The 25,895-nt window shown below is 50.3% G+C and overlaps 1 protein-coding gene across 1 annotated transcript in view; it reads left to right on the top strand.

Moving 5' to 3' along the window:
* The window catches only part of Lingo1 (leucine rich repeat and Ig domain containing 1), a 79,979-nt gene that overhangs the window by 9,121 nt on the left and 44,963 nt on the right, over positions 1 to 25,895 (top strand). The window contains exon 2 of the mRNA XM_047539870.1: positions 3,527 to 3,612. The gene's annotated coding sequence lies outside the window, so the exon portion shown is untranslated. The remainder of the gene's footprint in view (positions 1 to 3,526; positions 3,613 to 25,895) is intronic.

The raw sequence follows: 25,895 nt of genomic DNA, 5'->3' as shown, positions 1-25,895 counted from the left end.
GCCTTTCTGAGAACTGGTTCCAGACCCAAGTCAAAGAGAAAGTTCTGAAGAGGCCTCAACCATCTGAAGTCAAGTTCTGCTCCTTGGATGTGGGCCAAGGCCCCCACTGTCACGGAGATGCCACCACCTGCCTCAGTTCACACCTCCTTCTCCATGTGGGATTGTCCTGCTGGCGGATCCCAGTGCAGGGCCTGGAAGCTCCCCTGGCTCTCGTGGATAGGGAACCCTTCAACTTGGGGACTAAGATTATCCTATTTCCCCTGAAATCTCGGTTGTTTAGAGGCTTCCACATGGGACTTGAACTCAGTCACACAGAAAATCATCCAAACATGTTGTCAAAGCAAACACACACAGTAACATGCCCCCAGGGCCAGTGGAGGTGTGGCGGGACAGGCGAGGCGGGGCTGTGGTAGCGGGCACCTGCACTCTCAGCCACTCACCCGCGGGTGGCGCCCTTCCTCTCTCCTCCATTACCATATGGACTCCCATTCCGTGTCCAGCGTGAGAACGGAGAAGATCTGGTCCACACAGTCACTCAGGGACCCAGGAGGCCGGAGCACTGCCATCTTGTAGCTGCTCTACCCTCTGAAACGTGGTCTGCGGTCACTGTGGGGAAGAGAAAATGGTTGGGGTCAAGCACTGGCTCCTAAGTGCTTTGGCCCAGCATAAAGCACGTGACTTTGGTTCCCAGCCCATTGGCCAGAACTTTTCATATGGCCTGACATGGAAGAGCTGAGGAAATGTGGAGGGAATATGCTGACATTTGACACACAGTGAAATAAATTCTCTGGTATGAAGGTCATTGTAGGAAGAGCCAAAGCCATGGCTTCCTGGTCACTCTCTTCACCAAGGGTGGTAAGTGGCTGTTGTAGGCCATGCAATGTCCGATTATAACCACAGACTCTGACTGCAGAACACCTGGGATCCAAGCATGACACAGCACCTCATTAGCTGTGTGACCTTGGTTGAGTCCATCTCTCTGCCTCAGTTTTCACCCGTAAAATGGGAATATTGATAGCATGTGTCTGTCTTCAGATGGTGCAAAGATGAAATGAGTTAATATTTGAACAGTGCTCGGAACTGTAGTGGGCACATGATAAGGGCTCTTTACGTGCCAGTCTCCACCACCACTACTGTCCAGTTCCAGATAGAGTTCTAGGTATTGGGAGAATAGATGGCAAGGCCCCTCCTCTCACATTTGATGGGGAGATGGAAAACAAACAGGTAAATAATTAAACGAAGATGACAGTTTCCAATAGTGATGGCACTAAAAAAAAATCACATGAAAATCACTAAAAAAGGCACATGAAAAGATGTTCCTTATCATTAGTTATTAGGGAAATGCAAATTAAAACCACAGTGAGGTCTCATTATACATTGTTACATTGACCTTTTAAAGTGTTAACACAACCAAATAGGTTCTACCCAAATGTTCTTCAGCTAACTAATGAATGGATAAACAGTGAGTACTAAGCAATAAAAAAGAATGTCGTTCTGGCGTTTCAACAGATGAGTAGATAAAGAAAATGTGGTATATATACACAATGGAATATTACTCAGCCATAAAGAAGAATGAAATTATAGCATTTGCCAGTAAATGGATGGAACTGGAGACTATTATGCTAAGTGAAATAAGCCAATCCCCAAAAAACAAAGGTTGAATGTTCTCTCTGATATGCGGATGCTATAACACATTGGGGGGCAGGGATAGAAATTCATTGGATTAGGCGAAGGGGAATGAAGGGAAGGGAGAAGGATGGGAATGGGAAAGACAGTAGAATGAATTGGACATAACTTTCCTGTGTTCATATATGAATACACGACCAGTGTAACTCCACACCATGTTCAACCACAAGAATAGGAAGTTATACTCCATGTATGTATAATATGTCAACATACATTCTAATGTCATATATAACTATAAAGAGCAAATAAAAATTTTAAGAAATTGGTAACACCAAGTCTTGTGGAAGATAGAGAAACTCGACCTTCCTAGGTTGCTGGTAAGGATGCGGAATCATACAACTACTTTGACAAACAGCGTGGCAGTTTCTTACAAAGTTAAAAAGATGCTCACCATACAACTTGGCAATCCTACTGCTAGGTACCTACCACAAGAAATAAGAACTTAGTTCAGGCAGAAACCCATTTGTGAATATTTGTAGTGGCTTTATTCATAATCTCCCCAAAGTGCAGGCAATATAGCACATCGCATAGAGTGCCAACCTCTCATGCTGGCGGCCCGGGTTCGAGTCCCCAGCACTCTGGGTTTCTGGAAATAACAATTGAAACCTACCTTCCATAATCTCCCCAAACTGAACAACCCAAATGTTCTTCAGCTAACTAATGAGTGGATAAACAATGAGTACTACTCAGCAATAAGAAAGAATGTCGTTCTGGCGTGAGACGGCACACTAAATCACGAATGCCTTGTGCTAAGTGAACCAAGCCCAACCCGAGGCTGCAGAGAGGTGCCCCCCGTGATAGGCACCAGAAAAGCAAAACTACAGCCAGAAAACAGATCTGTGCTGCCAGGGACTGGGAGTGGGACATGACTGCAAAGGGACAACCCTTGGGACTCGGGGTGTGATAGAATTGGTCCCTACCTTGGTTGTGGTGGTGCCAACGTGGCTGCGTGTCGTTGTTGAAACTCAGAACTGCACCCGGGAGAGTGTGAATTTTACTGCGGTTAATTACACTCAGCCTGCCCGGAGGAAAGCTCACTGTGGGACTGTTGAAACAGGGACGTGATAAGTGGCTAACGGAGCAGGGCCGTGTGTCATGGCGAGGACCCCACCCTCTGGGGTCAGCAGGGCTTTCTGACCAGGTGCCTGGACTGAGGCCTGGCTGAAGAGGAGCCAGGCAGAGGAGAGCAGGGGGCGGGAACCTTATGGCCAGAGTCGAGTGAGTGGGAGACAGGTCAGGGCGCAGGGGTTAGCGCCCTGCAGGCCAGGTTAAGGGCTTCTGGGCATGGCAAGTCCCCGAGGGGGTCTGCAGGGTGGACGAATGGGTCCCCAGGAGAAGAGCCAGTCAGGGCTGAAGCAGGAGGACGGGTGGGGTGCAGGAGGGGTCCTAAGGGTATTGCGGGGCTGGCGAGGCAGAAGCCAGACATCCTGGGGGCTGAGAACATGTACCCGAAGCTTCCAGAGGCAGGGCGTGGACTTGATGGGCAGGAACGGAGCCCCAGAGAGAACAGGGTGAGGCCGTCCTATGAATTCCTGAGTGTGACCAGAACTTGCAGAAGTGGGGCTGGCCCATGGCAGACATTGAGACACGGGGAGAAGGGAGGGACTTGGACAGGTGGACAGGGCCTTGCGTGCCAGACCAGGGAGTTGATGCTCCTGGGCTCTGGTCAGTCAGCGCTGGTCACTCCAGGGTGCTGAGAGGCCCATGCTGAGGTGGGAGGCAGTGCTGAGCCCCATCTGACTGGGCCACAGGATTGACTCAGCAACCTGTGCTGAGACGGGCCCACCAGGGTAACAGGAAGCCATATTTATTGCACTAACCTTCCTGCTCTTCCCCACAGTGCATGCTGGGACCGCGTTGGACAGGCTGCTGCTCCCCAGGCCTCCAGAGGCCAGTCTGTTTGCCTCCAGGCACCGTCTGACCCAGGTAGGGTAAAATCAAGGCGGGCTTTCATGCTCCATGCCTCTATGGGGTGGGAGGGCTCAGAGCATAAGGATCAGGTCCCCTGACCCAAGCTGGCTCTCTGAATGAGCCTTGGCCAGAGGCAATGGTGGGGGACACAGTGTGGGGTCTGAAGGCCCCTGCAGCAGGGTGCCCCCTGGGGAGGAGTGTCGCGTCCCCTGCCCGCAGAGAAACACGAAACCGGATCAGGGCAAGTTCTTTATTTTCTGCAGTCTGCTTCTTCTGGCTGGCCAGCAGCCGCGGGCCGCTCTTGCAAGTGCCTTACATTACATACAACAACCAATCAGCTTATAGATCACGAGGGGAAAGCATGGACAGTAATGGAGCACAATAGTGTGGATATAGCAATCATGCAGTGTCCACGAGGACCCATGGCCAATCACATTAACTTCCTCAAAATACGCCACTTGTTGGCAGAGAGTATTAGTCTGCTGGAGGTACCTGGTTTTGTTCTCAGCACTTCCTTGGCACCTTGCCAGGCGCCATCTTGGCCACGCCGAAGGGCTGGGGGTCTGCAGTACCCCGACAGCTCCCCCTTTTTTATTTATTAAAAGAATGCTGGCTTGGGATCGTGCCTGTCTTAGGCGGAGTGGTCAACCATCGTCCTTACCCGTCATCGGATAACTGTAGAGCATGCTACAGCTCCTGTCTTAGGTCGGTACGCGGTTACCTCCTTCCTTACCCGTCGTTGACTACCGATCCAGCATGCTCAGCCAGACTTGAGGAGAGCTGCCAGCCTCTAAGGCCATCATGGCTTGATGGAAAATGATGCGATCTCTGGCATGAACTTGGTGTATACGCATGATAAAGCGTGTGAGGAAGATAATTGCAATAATCATTAGCACACACAATGCTCCCATTCCTGCCCATTGCTTTACAAAACTGAAGGAAGAAGATAACCAATTTTGCATTTTAGATATAGGGGCTACATTAACTCTAGTAGAATTAAGGCTAACAATTTGTGATCTAAGAATGGCAGTAAGATTATCAAATTTATAAGACCAATTGGCACGTAGCTGAGTAGATATGATTTTAGACAAATTTGCTGCATAACTAAGATTATGATAAGCTACAGGTGTAATGCACAGTCCTGGTAGATGATAAATACACCCCACACTTAACAGTTCTTGTAAAAGGTCCATTTGTTCTTGAAGTAAGTCCACACGCTGGTTCACCAAAAGTAGTCCTGCTTTTAGGTGTTGTTCCACTGTTTGTTGAGTAGACAGAGCAGTAGCTGTCTGCTGGACCACTTCATTAAGCTTAGTTGCTGACTGTACTGATGTCGTCAAAGCTACAGCTGCTGCGGTGGCTGCTGCTGCTGATGCAACTATGGTGGTAATAACTGCTACGGTGATTCCAAAGTCCCTCTTATATCTGGAAAGCAATACTGGCAATTCATCATCTGTAACAGAGACTGGGACTGGTAGGAAGGTAGGAACACACATTAAGTCTGCCAGCAGGAACTTAGAAGCATTTTAACATTGAGAGATAGCACAAATCTGAAGTACAATTGAGAGAAGCAGTTGTTTTGTTACATAGTTGAACTGTTCCTCCTAAGAGACTAAAAAGAGGTTGTAAGTTAGTTTATTCCGTGGAAACACACAAACTGAGCCGCAGCTCCAGTAAAGCACCGGGTTACCCTTATTACCCAGAGTTAAAAAAAAAAAAACCCAAACAAAGAGACAAAGAGAAAGTTTATCTTTAGGGGACCTGAAGGTCTCCTCTATTCCCCCTTTTTGTTTATCATGGATAGAATCTTATATCCATTTGTCCATCCTGTCTCGGTTATCAGTTTGCTTAATCATTTGGTACTGTTGAGTAAGGACCATAGTTTGGATTGTTTAAAGGGAATAATACAGACTTCTCCCGGCAGGGAGAAAGCTGATATTTCGAAAGTCCCGAGAAGTGAGCGCACCCTACATCCCCTATAGGCAGGTAAATTTGGTAATCAATGGGCTCCGGAGATCCTTGACATTTGTAAAGGCAGATGGCTTCATGGCTTCATTTCCTCGAATTGACCCGATTCCCTATTTCTACACTAACTACCTGTCCTTAATTCTGGCTTCATTCCCCGCTTTAGCTATAGGAACTCCCAACTGCTTCAAGGAAAAGGGGGCGTCGGTCGTTCTGGCTGCTTCGAAGCTGAAAGGGGGCAGTGAGGGGCAAGCAGTTTGGAGTTCCTTTTTTAAAAATCGGGTCAATCGAGGGGTCCGAGGTAGAAGTCTGGTTGGGGAGGAGCAGGTTATAAAGTCATCTGGGGGTGGGTGTTTCTATGATAGAAGAACAAAAAGACATGAGTACTGAAATGAAATTAGTACAAAGTAAATGTTGCAGCATCTGGAACATGCCACTGAGTATCATGAAAATGACAGAAGTCAATCTTTCACCAGGAGGTGGAAGAACTGAGAAATTGTTCCCATAATTAGACCTAGCAAAGGCTGGAAAGGACAAGGCCTTTATTTGGGAACTTTAACATAGTCCAGGTTATCAGGAATGTAAACACAACATTTAACTCTTAATGTCATAGATATCCCAAAAAATATAGTTAAGCTACTTAAGTCATCTGATTGTGTAAAATATCTCTTTATTGGTATAACCTGTGTTTAGTAGAGAGCTCTATATTTTTGTTACTTAGGGCTAGGTAATCATACGAGCAAACATAGATTAAGTCTACCTGTGTAGCTTAGGAAGATCTGCAGGCCTTAAACTGACTAAAAACTTCTGACTCTGGCAGTTTTTCTTGATTGTTATCAGGCACATTTGCTGAAGAATTTTTTTTTTTTTTATTTGTAGCTTCCAGTCTTTATTCTAGTGGACTAACATAAGTGTACATCTTAAGTTACATTTAATTATTATTTCTCTTAAATGCCCAAGAATGGCTATATTTTGGTTTTTACTGTTTTGCTGGGTGTCTAGGATCAAGCTGGTCAAATTGACCTGGTTCCTGTCTTGTAAAGGAGTCAGCTGAATTCCCACAGGGGTCACTTGTAGAGAACTGAAGAGCAGCTTCTTAGCTCCTCCAGTACCATTGGTTAGGCAGGGTCTCCTTGATGAGGTGACTTCTTTAGGAAGCATTAAGGGATGTCTCCCTTTTTTTATGACCCTCCTCTGCAGCAGATGCACTGAGTGATTTTTCATCCTCTAGTCTCATAATTTTAATCTCTAAGTTTGATCTTAATCATCCAGCAAGCCAGTTTCACCAGTCATAAAGTGAGAGTACTGGACTTTAACTTTAATGTTCATAACTTTACAGTTATTTACCCTTTTATCTAACTGGAGTCTGCATTAGTTCTGGAAGTTACTACTATCTGTTCTATAGGTGATGGCTTATTATCATAAGTTACCTAGGTCGCGTGTTTTTGAAGCAGCTACTTCTGCAAAACATTAACAGGTAACAGTTTTACAAAATGAAATTAGCAAGAGTAAAAATATATTCTGCTTGTATAATAGCTATCTTGAATTTTGACTGAGAACCACATTATATTTCCTATTTGAGATCATAGTAATTTTACAACAAAAACCAATCTTTTGATTATAACTTTAAATAAGCTGAAGTCTGACTTATTTTGGAGTCACTCTAACATGCAGTAAGGTGGGAGGCAGAGCCTTATCTCAGGTAAGGCGTGACTCTTTATAGATCTTAAGTGTTCTAATTCTGATGTTGATCTTTGCTTCTTCCTTAAATATCATTAAGTAGTTTACATATACTGTTTCCTGAGTCTATACAAACTTTATAATTAACACAATTTAACATTGTATCTAAAACATGAATCAAAGAAAGGCTGAGAGAGCTTTTAACTTTCCTTTTGTGTGTCAAAGTGGCAAAATATTTTCATGTTTCACAAAATTAACCTTTAAACAAGTCAGGCTCTAATGTTTAGAAATACATTTACATTTGAAATTTTTTATCTCAGTGTAAAATATAACCAATTTTACATATATCCTATTGATAACAGGTCCTCTAGTAGAACACTAAATGATAAAAATTAATCCCCAATGAAATTTACTCTTTATAAGCTTAAAATTACCATTACAGACAAGTTTATCTGGAGAATAGCAGCTTGATAAATTTCCTGCTTTAAAACTTGTATACCTGAAAAATATGAACACATTTAATATACAACTAGAAACCATTTCACAACTACCTTGACACCTTTTTTTACCAAATTAGTTTTTAAAGAAAAATTTAGACTCTGTAACACAGTACAATACTTTAACAGTTGTTTAACCATAATTGTATACACCCCAATTTTTAAGACTAATTGTTCTAAAGAATAAAACTTAAGAGACTTGTTGAAACTTGTCCTTTACTTACACACAGACTTTCTTACTCAGAAACATTTCCTTTTTCTTTTTATTTACCAACCTATGAAAACACCAAGAATGTTTAAGTATGATACCCCATGTAATTTAAGAAGTTAAAAGTACTTGATGTTATTTAACAATTAGCATTTTAACTTTGTAAATTAACCAGACGTCTCTACAAACACATTTGAGTAATCCCATACATGTTAACTCCAATTTATTTATTTTATAAAAACCAAGATATCAGACAAGTGTCCTGAACAGGATCCGTTGCCTCTTTCCTGCTGAAGAAAAGTCCTAGAAGCAATTGATATTAGACATTGTTTAACAATAACATTTCATTAGTTTGACCACCTGGAGACTTGTAAGTTATTTTCAAAGATATTTTACTTTTATTAGTTTACCCAATATAAATTGAACCTTTTTAAATCACGTGAATAAAAGTATTTGGATCCATTTTTAAATTTTAATTTTAAGAGCACTCAGTTTTGACAAAATATGACATTAGACAGCACGACATACAGATAACATAAAATTAAAGGCCTTGTAACTTTATAGGTAAATGTTCATTGCAATGAAACAGATGTTTAAAAACTTCAGTTGAATAAAAAATAGAACTGATCAAAAAGAAAAAAATCATTAACCTAGGTATGTAGGATCAAAATTATGAGCTCAAAAATACAGCATTAAAGAAAAACAAAACAAACAAAGAATCCTAGAAAATAAGTTAGTTAAGTTTAAAACGGACACCCCTTTTTTTTTTTTTTCTTTTCTTTAGGTTACCCCTCCTCCTTCCCGCTGAGACTGCTGTAATTTATAATCCATTGTAGGCTTTGACAAGGCCAGGCAGGGGGGAGGGAGGATCACCCAGGACTTTTTAACCCTTTTTTTACCTGGTTGAGAAATCAGATTAGGTTTGAATGCAGAAAATCATGAAACAATTATCTCCCAATACTTGTGGGGACTATGGCTACTATATTATGTTCCCACTCTTTTGAAGACTGAGAACATGATCGTTCCTCTTTAATTTTTTCTAAGATCTGACTTCCTTCTTCTAAAGGCCCCTTTAAATCCCTAAAAGGGTTTTTTGATTTACCTTGCTGCATCAAACAAGATTATTAACAAGTGACCATATTGCCAGAGTTCCCATTGGCAAAGGCTCGCGTCTCTCCGCGTCACGCAGATCCTCTCCTAGCTGTTCCCACTGAGGAAGATTTAATAATCCCTCGTCTAAAAACCACGGAGAGACTTTCTCTACAGTATCTAGGAACTTGAAGGCCGTGTTTGCCTTCAATGGTGTTCCGTGATTTTTTTTAAAAGTTCTCTAAGAGGCCGCTGCATTCTAATCTTAGACAGATCCGTTCCCATGACTACGAGGTAGTTTACTAGTTTAAACACACAAACAAAAGACAGGCGCGCGCACGCACACACGCTCACTCACACACGCACACAGTTTGGTACCACTTGAATCGTCCCTCCCACGGGGAACCTTTTATGATGAATCGTCCCTCCTCTGGGGAACCTCTTATGATGAATTGTCCCTCTGCTGGGGAACCTCCTGTAATGAATTGTCCCTCTGCTGGGGAACCTCCTGTAATGAATTGTCCCTCTGCTGGGGAACCTCCTGTAATGAATTGTCCCTCTGCTGGGGAACCTCCTGTAATGAATTGTCCCTCTGCTGGGGAACCTCCTGTAATGAATTGTCCCTCTGCTGGGGAACCTCCTGTAATGAATTGTCCCTCTGCTGGGGAACCTCCTGTAATGAATTGTCCCTCTGCTGGGGAACCTCCTGTAATGAATTGTCGCTGCTCCGCGAACCTCGAGACGTCTCACCTTTTGAACTCTCAAACTAATTTTTCTTGATTTGAAAACTTATGTGAACTTACCCTTATATTTTTTCTCAGTCCGGGTGTTTCGGCACCATCTGTCGCGTCCCCTGCCCGCAGAGAAACACGAAACCGGATCAGGGCAAGTTCTTTATTTTCTGCAGTCTGCTTCTTCTGGCTGGCCAGCAGCCGCGGGCCGCTCTTGCAAGTGCCTTACATTACATACAACAACCAATCAGCTTATAGATCACGAGGGGAAAGCATGGACAGTAATGGAGCACAATAGTGTGGATATAGCAATCATGCAGTGTCCACGAGGACCCATGGCCAATCACATTAACTTCCTCAAAATACGCCACTTGTTGGCAGAGAGTATTAGTCTGCTGGAGGTACCTGGTTTTGTTCTCAGCACTTCCTTGGCACCTTGCCAGGCGCCATCTTGGCCACGCCGAAGGGCTGGGGGTCTGCAGTACCCCGACAGAGGAGCTTTCCTCCTCTGAGAAGGTGGGCCAACCCTGCAGCCATCTGTCCTCACCAGCTGCATCCTGGGACGCTAAGGGGGGCACGTCGTTCCTGCAGCCCACCTAGGCGCCTACATGCTCAGTGTCTATGGTTGCTCAGGTTCCGTTTCCTGACCCACATCTGCCAAGTACTCTGTAGGAGTTTTGCATCCGGGGTTCCCCCTGCTCTGCCGTCACTCCGACTTTTCGCTGCCCTGCATCATGGTGCCGCACGGCTCCTGCTCTGGAAGTTCCCAGCTCCCTGTGGAACTCCTCCTGGAGGGGATGCTCCTTCCTGCACCAGGAATGCGCCCATCTCCACTTCTGGTCCCTTATTCCTGGGCATCCCAGCTGAAGACCCTCTTTTGGGTCCATTGCCCCCTAAGGGATGGGGTGAGAGTTGGGGTTGCAGAGAAAAGTATACATGTCCAGTTGATTTTGAACTTCAGACAGACAACAAATCGCTTCTTTTGTGTAACAATGTCCCAAATATTTCTTGGCCCATACACTTGTGTTTGCTAAATGTGGTAATCCCATGGGGGCTGGATCTCCAGTCTCCCTCTTCACCTGGCCAGTTCTCTCCTGGGTCCACCCAGTCTCCTCAGATCTGCTGCCTCCAGTGCCTGTGGCAGGTGTGCTGGGGCCAGCGGTAGCCCAGCCTTCTCAGACCCTAATCAGTGGGCACTTCTTGGTGCCCTGGTTTCAGGGCTGGTGGGGGCAGCAGCCTTGGCCTCGGGAGTGCAGTAGGATTCCTTGTTGTCCCTCTGGCTGTCTAACAGCGGAGTCGAGGCTGCGGAGGTCATGGAGTGGGCTGGGCTGGGCCTCTGTGCCTGTGAGCAGGGCCGTGAGGCGGGTGCGGGGCTGTGACAGAATCAGGAATAGAAAACTGTTCTGTTCTGTGCTTTGGCTTGGCTAGGTGGGGGAGGCCACACGGACGAGGCAGGGCCACAGCGTGGGGCGTGGAATGCCCTACTGTTGGTCCATGAACACTATAGGGCCAGAGGAGGTGTTTTCTCTCCAAACAGAATCATTTTCTGGTTACGAAGGTGATGTGTTATCTATATGTTATTAATCTACCAACCTACCTACCTGTCTGCCTGCCTGTCTACTTACCTACCCGTCTGTCTACCTACTTATCTCACCTCCCTCCCTCCCTATACCTGCCTACCTAACCTACCTGACCTGCCTATCTACCTCCTAACCTACCTACCTACTTACCCTGCCTATCTACCTTCTAACCTACCTACCTAACCTACCTACCTATATAACCTGCCTATTACCAATCTAACCTATCTACCTAGCTAACCTACCTACCTTCCCACCTACTTACTTAACCTGCCAATCTACCTAACTACCTAACCTACCTACCTACCTATATAACCTACTTATCTACCTGCCTATCTACATATTTACCTGACCTACCTAACCTACCTAACTTCCCTACCTGGAAGGCTTTAGAAGTGTGCAGTTGGAAGCCTTCCCATGATCCTTTCTCTCTTCTTAGATAAGTCTTCTTCCAGATTTTTCCTATGCACTTATAAACAGGCCTGAAGGGAAAACCCGGGCTCATGCTAGTCCCCCTCCACTCCACCACTGATTGTTTCACTGAACGATGTGTCGTGTAGACCATCCCGGACTTGTCCAGAGTTCTTCCCTATCCTTTTCTATGTGAATTCTTCATCAATTATTCATGCTGTCGGTGGCCATTTAGGCTGTTTCCAGCAGTTGGCTATTTATAACCCTCACTCAGGGAACCTCTAGTCTGAGCATCTGTGTGCTCTTGCATTGTGGGTACGTCAGTGTTTCCGGAAGTGGTCTGCCTGGATTGGAGGGCACGTACATTTCCACATTTGATCTGTTCTGTACAACCAGATGAGCCCCAAAAGGTTGTGCTGACTGAGGCTTCCACCATGCAAGGGGTATTTGCCCTTGCCAACCATGGGCATCACCAGCCACTTACAACCCTGCCAATCTGTAAAAATACTTTCACTTTACATTTCTTTGATCATTAAGGAAATGATCACAGAGCGCAGTCGTGCGGGCTTTGGGCCATTTCTATTTCTTCATTTGTTAGTTGCCAGTTCCTGTCAGGTGCTCTGCTCATTTTTCTTTGCTTGTGTCCATTCATTCAGTAACTATTTATTGAGCACCTACTACATGTTGGACGGTGTTTTGGTTGGAAACCTAACAGTGTACAAAACTGACAAAAAAAAAAAAAAAAAAAATATATATATATATATATGCCTGCTCCATGGAACTTAAGTGCAAGTGGAGTGGAGACAGCCAAGGAAGGAGGGATAAGTATGTGAAACGCAGCACGTATTTGAGTGTTGAGCGCTAGGAGAGAGGAAAAGAAGCAGGGGGATGGGAAACGTGAATCTGGTCGTCAGGGCAGGCCTCGCTGAGGGGTGGCATGGAAGAGAGAGGGTTGTGTAGATGTCTGGGAGAAGTGTGTCCCAGACCGTGGGAGCAGTGTGCATGAGGACTGAGTCAGGAGGGCCTGGGCTGGGGGCACATGTGAAGCCCCGATTATCTAGCCCTGCCTCACCCAGGGGAAAGGTCCTAGTGGCTGCAACGGGGTGAGTGTGGGAGGCTGGGCATGGCTGGGGAGGGATCAGCGGGACCTTGTGGACCCCGAACAGGCTTTGGCTTTTACTCAGAAAGCAGTGGAGAGCCGCGGAGTGTTCTGACTTTTACTCAGAAGGCAGTGGAGAGCCGCGGAGCGTTTGCCCAGATCCTTGGGCAGCTGTGAAGCAGAGAGATCAGTCCGGGGGCTGTTGGTTGCAATGCTCCAGGGAGGACATGGCGGGGCTTGGACCAGGGGTCTGGATGGAGGTGGGGAGGACTGGGCAGGTTCCGAGTGCAGGCTCCAGGAAGAGCCGATGGGATTTGCTGAGCGATTGGATGAGGTGGTGTGTGGGAGAGAGAAGGGAGTGGAGGATGACTTCTAGGGTTTTGGCCCACATACAGATTGTGTATCCCCTCTCTGAAATGCTTGGGACCAGAAGTGTTTTGGATTTCTGATTTTTTTTCAGATTTTGGAATATTTGCATATAATGAGATATCTTGGGGATGGACCCCAAGTCTAAACGTGAAGTTCATTTATGTTTTATATGTACCTTATGTAATACTTTTAATGATTTTGTGCATGAGATGAAGTTTCACAGTGTGTGAACTTTTTCATTTGTGGTAGCACTTCAGTGCTTAAAGAGTTTCGGATTTTGGAGCATTTCAGATTTGGGATTTTTTTTAAAAATTTTATTCTTTTTAGTTATTCATGACAGTAGGGTGTATTTTGACATAGATTTGGGATTTTCTGATTAAGGATGCTCAACCTGTAGCGTAGGGTGCCCCTAGCAGAGATAGGAACTGCAGAGAAGAGCAGGTTGTGTATAGGTGAGAAGGAGCTCAGCTTTGGATGGGACCAGCTGCGCAATGGGTGGGGCCCAAAACACAATGGATATGTGTGGCCCTTTGTTTAAAAACAAATTTCAGAATTTCAAAGTGGTGGGTGATGACAGAGAATTAAAGCAAGCCTGGGTTCAGGTTGTACACCATGATCCAGCCCGGTCTGGACATGCAAGGAGACCTGGAGCAGGCCACTGACAGGTGGACACAGGAGACTGCAGTTCAGGGGACAGGTGTGGACTAGAGATACAAATTTAGGCTCATCAGCTTAAATAAAGTATTTAATGTCATGAGATTGGATGAGAGTATTGAAGGAGTGAATGGTAGATAAAAGAGAGAAGGACCAGAGACCCAGACCTGGGCACTCCATCAGCTAGAGATTGGGAAACAGGAGGATCAGAAAAGGGGGTGGTAGGACCAGGCAGGTGTGATGGCAGGGAGTGTTTCAAGCATGTCAGCTGGACTGAGAGCTGATCCTTGCATCTGTGACACAGAGGTCACAGGTGGCCTTGGTTTCAATAATATGGGGGGAGGGGCAGTGAAATGTATCTTATTGATTTGTAAGCACAAATTGATGCATAAGGGGTTAAGGGATTTAACTTTTATCTATTATATGTTGCAAACAGTTATTTACAGGTTTGGTGTTTGTGCTTTTTTTTTTTCTTTAAATTTGAGTTTATTTATTTATTTATTTTTAACTCCTCAAAAGGTTAAAATCGGGCTGGGGATATAGCTCAGTGGGTAGAGTGCTTGCCTTGCAAACATAAAGCCCTGCAAAAAAAAAAAAAAAAAAAGTTTAAAATTATTCTGGTTGTTCAAATCTGCAACTCTTTTCCTTTAGAGTTTCTGCTCTAACCACTGGGTTTTTAAAAAAATGTCCTATATTGTTTTCTAGTTGCTTAGAAGATTTTTAAATATTGAAATCTCTATTTCCTCTGGAATGGGTTCGTGTGTGTGGTTTGAGGTAGGGATCCAAATGCCCAGCCAGTCATTGTGACGGTACTTACTAAGTGTTCTTTCCTTGCTGCCCTGGAGCGCCATTCCTGCCATCTGATTAGTGTCCCCATAGGCTCATGTCTGTCCAGACCTCGCTGTTCAATTCCATTGATCTTTGCCTGGGGAGAGATTTAGGAAGTGAGAGAATAGTCTCAGTGATCCACCAGGCGTAGCGCGAGGAGGCGGGGGAGTGGAAACTGACAGTCACCTTCAATGCAGGAAGAGGCGGAGGGAAGCTGGGGGCTGGGAGGGCTCTCCGTATCTCAGGACTCCTGTGGGCCAGGCACTAGGGCTTTGCTCTTCCGCTTGGTCAGTTTGCACCCAATTCTGCAAAGTCAACGTCCGTTTCCCCGTCCGTCCGCACGTGAGGTTCGGGAGGTTTCATTTCTTGCCCAGTGGCATCACTTCATTGGTGTGGCACTGAGACTGGAAGGCTCTTGGCATCCACGCCTGTATTTGTCCTCCTTAGGTAAGGGGTTGGTGAGGAGCCGGGCTCAGTGAGGTTGAAAGGGCCGCAAGACAAACTACCCATACCCGCCACTTGCATCCCAGCCTGTCTTTGGCTGGGTCTTGAAGGTTTTCCCATTTCTAAAAGCAACCTGTTAAAACCAAAATATTCCTGGCAGAGAAGCTAACATCTTAATTATCAGTTAACGCCTCTGCAGGGATTAGCAGCCAGCCAGCTGAGGACACTGAGTAGGGGCCCTGCGATGTGCATCTGGGTCAGGAAAGGCCTGAGGGAGGGTGGGGTGAAGGGAAGGGACAGACACCCAGCAATTCACAGCTTCTCCTGGCCCCATGGAGAGAGGGAGGTGGCGCTGGGCCAGTGTGGTGCGGGGCTGAGGAAGCACAGTGGCCGCCTCTGTGAGGAGACCTGGAGCCTGGGTTCAGAGAGGAGCTGGCATCCATTAGACACTCATGGCGCCGGGTGCCAGAGAAGGCATGCCAGGTGCTGGTCTCAGGAAGGTCAGAAAACCAGCTGCCCGTGAGCCACCCTGGGCCCAGCCACTAGCAGTCACTCAGAGCTGGGACCTGTCTCTGACGCCCACACACCAGATCTGTCACCCTTCCCTGAGGAGGAAGAGAGCTAATGAAGCATCTGCAACCTCCTCTAGTTCTCTGAGAGCCAGTTGACCCTGCCAGGGTCAAGGCACAGTCTGTGACCATAATCAGGTTCAAGATTCAGGGTATGCACAGGATTAGGGCTCAGTCTGACCAGGAGGGTGACGGAAGATGGCAGGAGGTCCAGGTGGGTGTCAGGTGGCCACTGCCTTCCCACCCTGCTGCTGCTTCCCCCACCACTGGGCAGGGATGACCAGGGGGTGCCTAATGCTGGAGCTCTCTCCTTCCTTTCTTTTCTCAGGAGGACTAAGCAGTGCCTTTGGGGGTTGTCATGTATCTAGAGGTGATAGCTGCCCGACTTCTTTCCTCACTGTGTTGGACTCTGGCTTAGACTTCCTGGGACCAAAAGCAGTTCCCCACTTCCCCTCAGTGCCCCTTTCCCCTCCCCTGCCAGTCGACCCTGGCCTTCCATGTTGCTGACATTCAGACCCTGAGACACCAGTCACCTTACTCCTAGCTTGAGATTGGACAAGGTCCTGGGTGACCCCGTAGCCAGGTGCTATTCTTGCATCTTGGTCAGGAGGACATCCCGAAGGTGCTGCAGAGCTTGCTGAGGAGGGAGCCCTGTGGGAGGGGGCAGCAAGCAATGAAGTCAAACCTCAGGTCTTACTCAGGAGCAGAGGAATGTACCCAGAACCAGTGCTGAGGGAGAACTTTCAAGGAGGGGACACACTGAGCCAAGGCTGGAAGTGTGACGGACAGACAGGACCTGGGCTGGAGTGGCTCAAGCAGAATTCGTTTGTCAAAGGGAGTTGAGGCCATACCCAGCAGGTGGGTTTGATTCGGAGGTTCCAGACCTTTGGAGGATCCCAAGACAGCAATGGCAGAGCTGTCAGCCTTCTATGTTCACCTTCCTCTGCCCACCAGGGCTGGCCACTGGCTGCCCTAAGTCACATTGCATCAGAGGGCCTAGCTTCTCTTCCCAGTTCTGTCTCCATAGGACCTTAAGGCAAGTGACCTTGAACCTGGACCTCAGTGCTCTCGCCTGAGATGTGGGTTGTGTCTGGAAGAGAGCCTGCCTGAGGGAGTCTGCAAAGTGTGCTGTGTGGCCTGGATAGCGTGTTGCTGTGGTCACTGTTGTAGTTCAAGGACCTGCCCTGGGGGAGCTGCTCTGGGGACATGGCCAGGACTCAGGTAGGGCCCCACCTGCAGGAGCTCCCACTCTTGTGAGTAGACAAACATGTAAACCGCAGGTTCAAAATAATTTTTAAAAGGTTAAAAAATGTAGGACCCAGGCAGTCATATGGCTTGTGGATATGTTTTGTTCTATTGTGAACAATTTTGGTTTTAAAAAATTGAGATATAATTCACATACCACAAAATTCACCATTTTGAAGTGTACAGTCCAGTGGTTTTCCTATATTCACAAGATTGTGCAGCCATCACCACTAGCTAATTCCAGAGCACTGTCATCACCCTGAAGGAAACTCTGTCCCCGGGAGCAGTGACTGCCATTCTGTTCTGCCCAGGCCCTGGCAACTACTACTGCACTTCCCTGTTTTGGGATTTGCCTGTTTTAGACATTTCATATAAATGGAGTCAGATCACATGCAACCTTTTATGCCTAGCTTCTGTCACTTAGCATAATATTTCTAAAACTATTTTTAGTTGTAGATGGACACAATACCTTTATTTTATTTATTTATATGTGTGGAGTGAGTGTTTGTGGGGGGCGGGGATCAGGCTCTCCAGGGACCAATGGAGATGTCCTCCCTCCCTTCCTCTGGTACTGGCCTGTCCCCCACCGCTCTCCCCTCCCCGCGTGCCTTTTACTCTGGAACCACAGTTTGACTGGCTGGAAAGATAGGGAAGGAGGAGGAGGAGGTGGCAGCAAAAGGAGAGGAGACTTTCACCCTTCCCCAGCTGGGAACTGGCAGAGTTGGAGAACCTAGGACAGAAGCGACCCTAAGCTAGGACACTCGCTCCACTTCCCATCAGTTTTCCTCCTTCTGCGCCCCGATGGGGGCAGGTGAGAGATGGGACAGGCCTGGCCAGGCACTCCAGCCTGCGGCAGAGACAGGCAGAGGCAGAGTGACGGCCGGGCCAGGCGCTGCGCATGCCCCCGGGTTTCTGCTCGGCTACCTAATGGGTAATTATACCCTGACATGCACAGAGGCGAAGAAGGGATTTTCTGTGAAGCAAAATCTCCCATGAAATATTCAGGCCACGCTGGGCTTCGCTTCCCAGCCAGTCTAATCGCTGCTGCTTGGCTTGGCCACGACTCGAGAGGCCACGTGTGCCTGAAGGCTACATGGGGCTTTTCATTTCCTTCTCAGCAGAGAGAGGTTCCTAAGGAAGAACCCGGCTTTGGGCCTTAGATGCTGTGTGTGTGGATGTGGGAGAGAGAGGGAAACAGACAGACAGACACCACGTCACATCTGTGTTCCCACCTCTGTGCTCTGGGGTGTGCTTGCCTCTCTCTCGTCTGCACACACTGGATGGGTCACCCTGGCATCCAATGCACATGTTCCCGGCCGAGTCTGAAGGTGCTCCTCAACTGTGCCCCGGTCCTCAGATTAGGTGTGGGTCTCCAAGTGGTCGCCTGTGTGTGAGTTCAGCCTGTGATGGGCCTTTCTTGCAGCGGGTGGGTTGTGACTCAGAAGCCTGGCAAGGCCTGTGGGCCCAGGGGCACCAGAAGGTGGCTGGCCTTCTGCACAGCTGCGTCAGTCTGCCTCTCTGTCCTTACTGTTTGTTTAATTTCCACCACATCTTGAGTGCGTGATGGGGATAGGAGGAGCAGATATTCGCTTCTGAGAGTTCACTGAGCTGGGAAATGTCTGTCCCTGGTTTGGCACCCCCAGTTTCTTAGCTATCCCACCTGTCTCCTCCAGTCCACAAAGCTGCCGCCTGTGCACCATGGATCACCCTCCTAAAGCCTTGCTTTGGCCCCTCACTCGCTCCTTCACATTGCATGATAGACAGGACTAGAATTATTGTACCCATTTGGCAGAAGATGAAACTGAGACCCAGAGAAGCAAAAAGAGATGTATCTGAGGTCCTTGGAGCACCAGTGCAGGGAGCAGGATCACTAGTCCCTACTTTGCCCTCAGCCCCAGCCCTGGGCCCTCAGTGGGAAATGAATGATTTAAGCTGGAGGGTGTCCCTTCTCCACAGAAGCTCTGCTCCCCTCTGCCATCACTCAGCAGGGTCCTGGAGAGATGGCCTCAGGGCTCTTTTCATCTCCAAATAAACAGACAGGGACATAGGAGGCAATAATATTGACGTCCATCACTGATATTTCCTCATTGTGGCTGTAATTAGCAATTCTTCCACGGCCGAGGCCCAATCTGGCAGACAAATGGAGAAGCTCTGACTTAATAATGTCACCCATTAATGTCACACTGACAAGGCTGATGGTGGGGGGCTCAAGTAGGGAGAAGGAGAAGCAGAGGGCTGAGCAGGAGAAAGCAGCCCCCTCTTCACCCTGCCACCCCCCACAAGGCACTTGTGTGCCTAGAACATAGCCCACCGGAAGCCCCCTTCATCCTGTCTGTTCCCAGGTTGCTTCCTTCCCCCTCCCATCCCTATTCTACCAGGATGGCTTGAAGAGCCACTTCCACGGCTCTCAACCGAGGCACCTGCATCCTGGGAAGGTAGCGTGGAGGGCCTCCCAGGTCGCTGGAGGTGAGAGCATTCCTCAGCCTCTGCCCTCCTCCTCTAGCAGGGACGATGCCCTCCCCTCCCTTGGTCCCTGCCACACTCAGATCTGCACCCCCTTCCCATGGCGCACTGCACAAGCCCCCTCCACATACTCTTAGGAACATAACGACAGCGATTAGTGCTTCCAGAGCCAGGAGCCTCCTCGTCCATCCACTTCAGGATTCCCCCAGGGAATCCTCGGGCCTCTGTCCTCTCCCCCAACCATACTGCCTGCCTCTGTGCTCCTCCGCCTGGATGCGCTGGATCCTTGGGTTCCGTGAGCAGAGGAAGCCAAGCCCGACAGCAGCCAGGCAGGCAGAGCTGCTGGCCCTCACCACCCTCCTGCCTGCCGACTGCTGCAGGCCCAGCCAGGAGCTGCTGTGAACGAAGGATGAAACAAACAACAGCAGCACTTCGGCTTCTTGAATGCTTATTATGTCCCAGGCCCTGTTGAAAGCAGCTCGGGGTGCTGACGCAGGAGGATCACAAGTTCAAAACCAGCCTCAGCAACTTAGTGAGGCCCTAAGCAACACAGTCAGACCCGGTCTCTAAATAAATATTAAAAAGGACTGGGGATGTGGCTTAGTGCTAAGGTGCCCCCAGGTTCAATCCCTGGCACCAAAAAAAAAAAAAAAAGCATCTTTACCTTGTGGGGTAAATACACCCATCATGTTCATTTTACAGATGAGGAAAACTGAGTTGCAAGGAGATTAAGTGAGCTGCTGGAGATCGCAGAGCAAAGTGGTGAACGGCATGGATCAGGCTGTGGCTCCCTAGTTCTCCCACTGAGCCTCTGCCCTCCTTGGCCTCCAGAATTAGCCCCTCCGTCCTTTCCTCCACCTGTGGAAGGTGTCTTCTGTGAGCTCCCAGGACAGGTGGCTATGCCCCAGCTCCAGCCCAGTCCTGGCCCCTCAGCAGGCACTCTGTCCATAATCAGCAAATGAGGGTAGTGGTGACAGCGACATTCTCCTGAGCTCTGCGTCACAGGCCTTGCGGTTCCCTCCTGTGTCTCCGTGTGATCCACTGTCCCCAGGGGCACTGCATGCTTTCTGAGAGCGAGTTGTCCATCACACAGCATACACCTGCCATGGCATTTGCTGGACCAGGGCCAACCTGTGACTGCGGGGCCACACAGGCAGGGAGAGCAGCCCCTTCAAAGGAAAGTTGTGTCTCTGCTCAGAGCTGGAACCTGTCAGGGATGTCCAGTGTCCGCATCACCCGTTCCTTCAGCACACTTGCTGGATGCTGCGTGTCCTCTGGAGGGCCTGTGGAGATGAGCAGGCCCTGGCCGTTCCCTCAAGCAGCCCATAGTCTGCTCAGGAAGGAAGCTTGACCAGCACGGGGGATGGGGACTGGTCAGCAGGCGTGTGCACCAGGGGAGAAGGGTGGGGAGCCGGAGGAGGCTGCCCAGGGGAAGCGCTGGAATAGACTCCCTGCAGAGGAGGTGTGTTCAGTGATGGAGAGGGACAGGTGCCAGGGGCGGAGGAAACAGCCTGTGCAAAGGCCCTGAATCTGAGAGCAGGCCTGGGGCCCACCGCAAGGCACCCTGGAAGAGGGTCACCTCTGGGTTGCTCCTTGCCTGCCACAGGTAGGCTGAGCAGTGGGCAGGTCAGCACTGGTGGGTGGGCACTGTTCCCCAGCATGGTGACCAAGCAGGCCAGCCATGGAGGAAATGTATGAGGACAAAGGATGCCCTGCCCAGCTGGGGGCTGCCTTGGGCTCAGGAAGCAGATGCACTGGGCGAGGGCTGCCCAGAGGACAGTGTGACTGGCTGCCTCCTCCTGCTGGGCCCCATATCCTCCAACAGGCAGAATGAAGACAGAGGACCAGAGAGGGAGGAGTCGTACAAGCAGTGGGTGAACGTAAGGTACCCCTCATGCTCAGTGGGGTGTTGGGGTCCTCAGCAAGGAGCAGGACTCCAGCTCTCAGGAGTTGGGGCAGAGCTGGGGTGTCCAGCATGCATGGACTGGGGCGGAACAGACCTCCCTGGAGAGATAGTGCAGCGCCCGCTGCGCCCAGGGCAGAGGCCCACACGAGGAACCTGGAATGGGGGCAGAGGAGGGGTTTCCTCTGGAGTCTCCCCTCCAGGAAGTGTCCTAAGAATCTGGCATGGACGCCCAGTGGCTGCTCTTGGGGAAACCTCCACACATATACACGGGCCCAGAGTAGCCCAAGGGGAACTGAGCAGTCTACTCCCTGCCTGTGTGCAGGGTACATGTGTGCCACTATGGGCAATCTCAGGCTCAGGTGTGTACAGGTGTGCTGTGCAGGTCTCTGTGTGGAGGGTGTCCTGGTGTGTCCATCTGTGTCCACATAGCTAAAGGAGCGTGCCCCTGGGAGTGTGATTCTGCACCCACGTGTGTGCACAAGAGCCGGGCATGGCCAGCAGCCCACGGGCACCAACCTCCTCCTCCCACCCAAGCCATGGCTCCAGAACCTGCTGCTCTTGGGCTGGGTCCAGCTCTCCCTGGTCCCTCATGGGATGGACCTCATGGTCCCTGAGGTCTGGCCTTCCAGGGACAGGTCCAGCCAACTTCTGGGGAGCAGGGTTCCTGGTGGCAAGCACCGTGGTTAGAAATGAACACCAAGGGGACAGATTGGGCTGGAAAGGGCCTTCCAGATCTTTTTGTGCATGTCCCTTCCCCACTCATCCCCACGTACCTGGCATGAGATTCTGACAGGTAGCTACCCTGACCCCAGCCCTGCCACTTGTACAGTCCCCATATGGGGAACTTACTGCCTTCCAGAGCAGCACCAGGAGAACCTGGGAGACAATGCCCAGAAAGGAGGTGTCAGGAAGGCCTGAGGTGGGGTTAGGGCTGGCCACACCCCCTGACCACCCAGAGCCTGAGCCCCACCTGACAGCCAAGCCTGGGGTTCCAGCTCCCAGGAGCGAGGCCAGACCCAGTCCAGGGCCTTTCACTTTCCTGTCAAGAGCATATTTCAGCTATTAGTGACAGTGGCCAGGGATTTGGGAGGATTTCTCTCTCATTTCCCAGAGCTTTCAGCAAGCCTCCTCCCTCCCCTCCTCCACCTGCTAGGACTGAGAACATGCACTGCACACACACACACACACACACACACACACACAAACACGCAAGCGGACGCGCTCACGCACGCATGCACGCACACACGCTGCTCCTGTGTGGCAGAAGAGAGAGAGAATCTGGGTCACTCTCCCAGGGAGGGCTCCTGGCCCCTCCCCACCTTCCCAGCAGATGTTTGTTGTAAACTCCAGCTGTGGTCTGAAGGCTGAGGCTGACCCCAGTCCTGCTGGAGACACCCTGCAGTGGACCCCAGGCTTGCCCCACCTAGCCTATTCCTGGGCTTCCCCATCGAGGTGACCTCACCCTGGAGGCCTGAACATCACCCCCATGAGGCCCCAGGACTTGTGAGTCATTTTTTGCCACACTGAGCAGATTGTGTGGAGGGTTCAGAAGCCCCGCCCGCCCCTGGGGTTTGGGGGATGAGGGGCAGAGGCCTGTATCCCCTCCAGGGAGGCCTGTATCCCTGGAGCTGGGGCCATGCAGTGCGGTGCCCTGCGGAGGGCTTCTGACTGCAGAGGAGGACCCCTGGTTGTGGCATTCCAGGCAGGGTGGCTGGGGGCGGGTTCTGGGTGACTTGTCTGAAGGAAGGGGCTCCTGAAAGGAGGAAGCAGAGAGACAGCTAGCCATGTCACTGCTGTTTCAGGATGGAGCTTAGCGTGGGGACTTGGTTCAACCCTGAGTGGTTAGGTGGGTCCCAAGTGCAGGGTGGATTCCACTCCGCAGTGAGCCCAGGGAGACTCAGTGGGTCAGAGGGAGGTGATGGTGTTTCCTGTTGGAATGAGGCCTGTTTAGCTGGACCCTGGGGAATTATTGTGGTGTAAGCCACCCAAGGACCACGGAAGCCTCTGCTCCCATCAACCACTTCCATCTTACCCATTGGCACACAGTTCTCAGGGGACCAGCACATCTTCCTTCTGCCAGGGCATCCTGGTGTCAAGAATGTTTGTTGAGTGAAAAAAATAGGAAATTGATTTGATAAGTTAGATTTAAGAAAGGACATCCTGATGCCACTGGTCCAGGACTTGATGTTAATGGAGGTGAGCCAGATGCTCAAAGGCCCATCAGGTGTGTGGAGGGGTGGCCCTGGGAAGGCCAAGTTTCCTCCACAGGCCAGTCCTGCTTTCTGAGTGTGGCAATGCCCCGTGCAGGGGCTCAGTCTGTCCCAGAACCTCCACACGCAGAGCGCTGTGCCATGCCCATCTTTTTCTGAGCAGTGTGTGTGTCCTGTGTGGGATCAGCTGTTGACATGTTGGCATCTGTGTGTGTGTGTGTGTGTGTGTGTGTGTACTGAGTGTGGACCTGTGTGATCAAGCTGAGGGCCCATGCACAGGGTGGCTCAGGAGTGGGTTCACGAACTTCTGAACTATCTTAGAGTCTGAAACTAAAGACTGTCCAGAGGTTACTTTGGAGCTACAGAAGGACAGGCAGATTCCAGCTGGGGCACTGGGGAAGCCTCAGACACAGGAAGGAGGTCCTTGACCTTGAGGTGGAGGGCAAGGAGTTCAGGAGCGGGCAGGGCGTCAGGAGAGAGTAGAAGGTGTTGGGCTGGGTGGGGGTGAAGGTGGCTTCTGTTCTCCTCAGATGGGACCTGGGCAATCTGCCCCTCCTGAGAGCCCATGGAAAGAGCTTCCTGCCCCCTCGTCCTCGAGAGCCCCAGCCAGCTCCTCTTTCTTCTCACTCCCTGCAGCCCCAGCCAAGCCACGCTGCACCCAGTGCTCAGAGGCCCCAGGGCAGAGCCGGAGCACCGGGGGTGGGGAGGTTGGGACAGCTGGGGAGGAGGGCACAGGCGCTGCCAGCGCAGCATCTCTCCTTGGCTAACCTGTCCTGGCTCTGTGCAAGCGTCGGGAGCCCCCAGGACCCTGCAGGCTGGGGACACATGCAGGCACACGTGGACTCACGTGCGCTTCTTGGATCAAAAGGGTAAGAAGCTGGGAAAGGTCTAATTCAGTCTGTCAGCCTTGTTACTAGGTGTGGGGCCAGAGGTGGTTCCCGCCTAGTCCCCACCCTCTAATCTCACTCCTGTCCAGGCCACACAGGCCCCGGGCTGACAGGGCATCTGAGCAGGATGGACTGAGCCAATCCTGGGGCAGGAAGAGCCCGTGAGGGTGGCACGGCATTCCAGCACTGCTCTTGGGAGGGTCCCTGAGACCTTCTGGGTCAACACGGCCATTGTCTGGCAGGTCCAACAACAGTGGAGGGGGGTGCCGTGCCTGTGTGGCAAGGGCCATGCTGCCCAGCTTGCTTAGCGCCTGCTGGAAAGGCCAGAAGGGAGAAGCAGAGGGTGGGAGGGAGGCGGGAAAGCGGGGCAGCTCGGGTGGTGTGAGGCGCGCTGTTGGCCTGATCCCCCAGCAGCGTCTGGGACTCCTACCCTGACCTCAGGATGGCAGCAGCCAGGGAAGAGGACAGACACCTGCACTGCGTCTCATTTGGAGCCTCAAATCTCAAATGGCAAGGCAGGCGCTGCTATATCCATTTCATAGCCTCACAAACGGACCCAAGTGGTGGCCTGTCCCTGTGGAGGTGTGTCCCACAGCTGAACACCCTCCGCAAGGAGCCACTGTCTTGAGGTACGACTGGGACCAGGTCTGGGAGGGTCGGATGCTTGTCTACAGACCCCAGTCTTCCCAGCCTTCTCTTGTTCCCCAGGCTAAGAATTTCTTCTACAGGTCTGACCACAGTCCTTCACACTAACTTCATCCAAGGGCCCCTCGGGTCTCTCCTCTGTCGTTCTGCCTTCTGGACCAGCCCCTTCAAGCTGGTGGGCCTCTGAGGGCAAGGAGTGAAGCTGGCCCGCCTGGCCCTCCCAGCCAGGCCTGCTTGGAAATCCGTTCGCCTCACCCTTCCAATGAGTAAGAAGATGAGGGAAGAATGTCGAGGGACGGGCGGAGCGAGGAGAAGGGCAACCTCTTCCTCCCCGACCCTCTTCCCAGTGCCCACTGGGTACTGAGAAGGGAGTCCAGTTGTCAGCACTTCAGACCACGTCAGGGGTTTGCTCAAGGTCACTTGGGCCATTCTTACACAGCCACTGCCCGTCTCGTTTCTCGTAACTCATTTGCCACACGAAGGGCTTCATTTTCTACTCTGTTTGCCCATAATCACCCCCAGCTCCGTCTCCCTCTCCCTGGCCTGTCTCCGCGGTATCCCGCACTGTGGCGAGCAGGCAGCCCAGAGCCCACTGTCCCTCCCTGCTGCCTGTCCTGGGAAGAGCTCTGCACTCCAGGCAGGCGTCTCAGGCCTGCTCTGTGCATTACCAGCTCCCAAGCCAGAAGCTGCAGAATGGAGGGGACTCTCAGCCCTGACTCTCCACCTTCCCCACCAGCTAGGAAGGTCTGGGCATCGCCCTGTGGCCAGATGCTCAGAGGTCCCTGTCTTGCCCACGATGCCTCCCACACAACAGGCTCCAA

This window comes from Sciurus carolinensis, chromosome 2 (assembly GCF_902686445.1).
Source record: "Sciurus carolinensis chromosome 2, mSciCar1.2, whole genome shotgun sequence".
NCBI lineage: Eukaryota > Metazoa > Chordata > Mammalia > Rodentia > Sciuridae > Sciurus > Sciurus carolinensis.
Note: the sequence above shows the minus strand (reverse complement) of the source record. Positions and strands in the feature narration are given on the sequence as shown.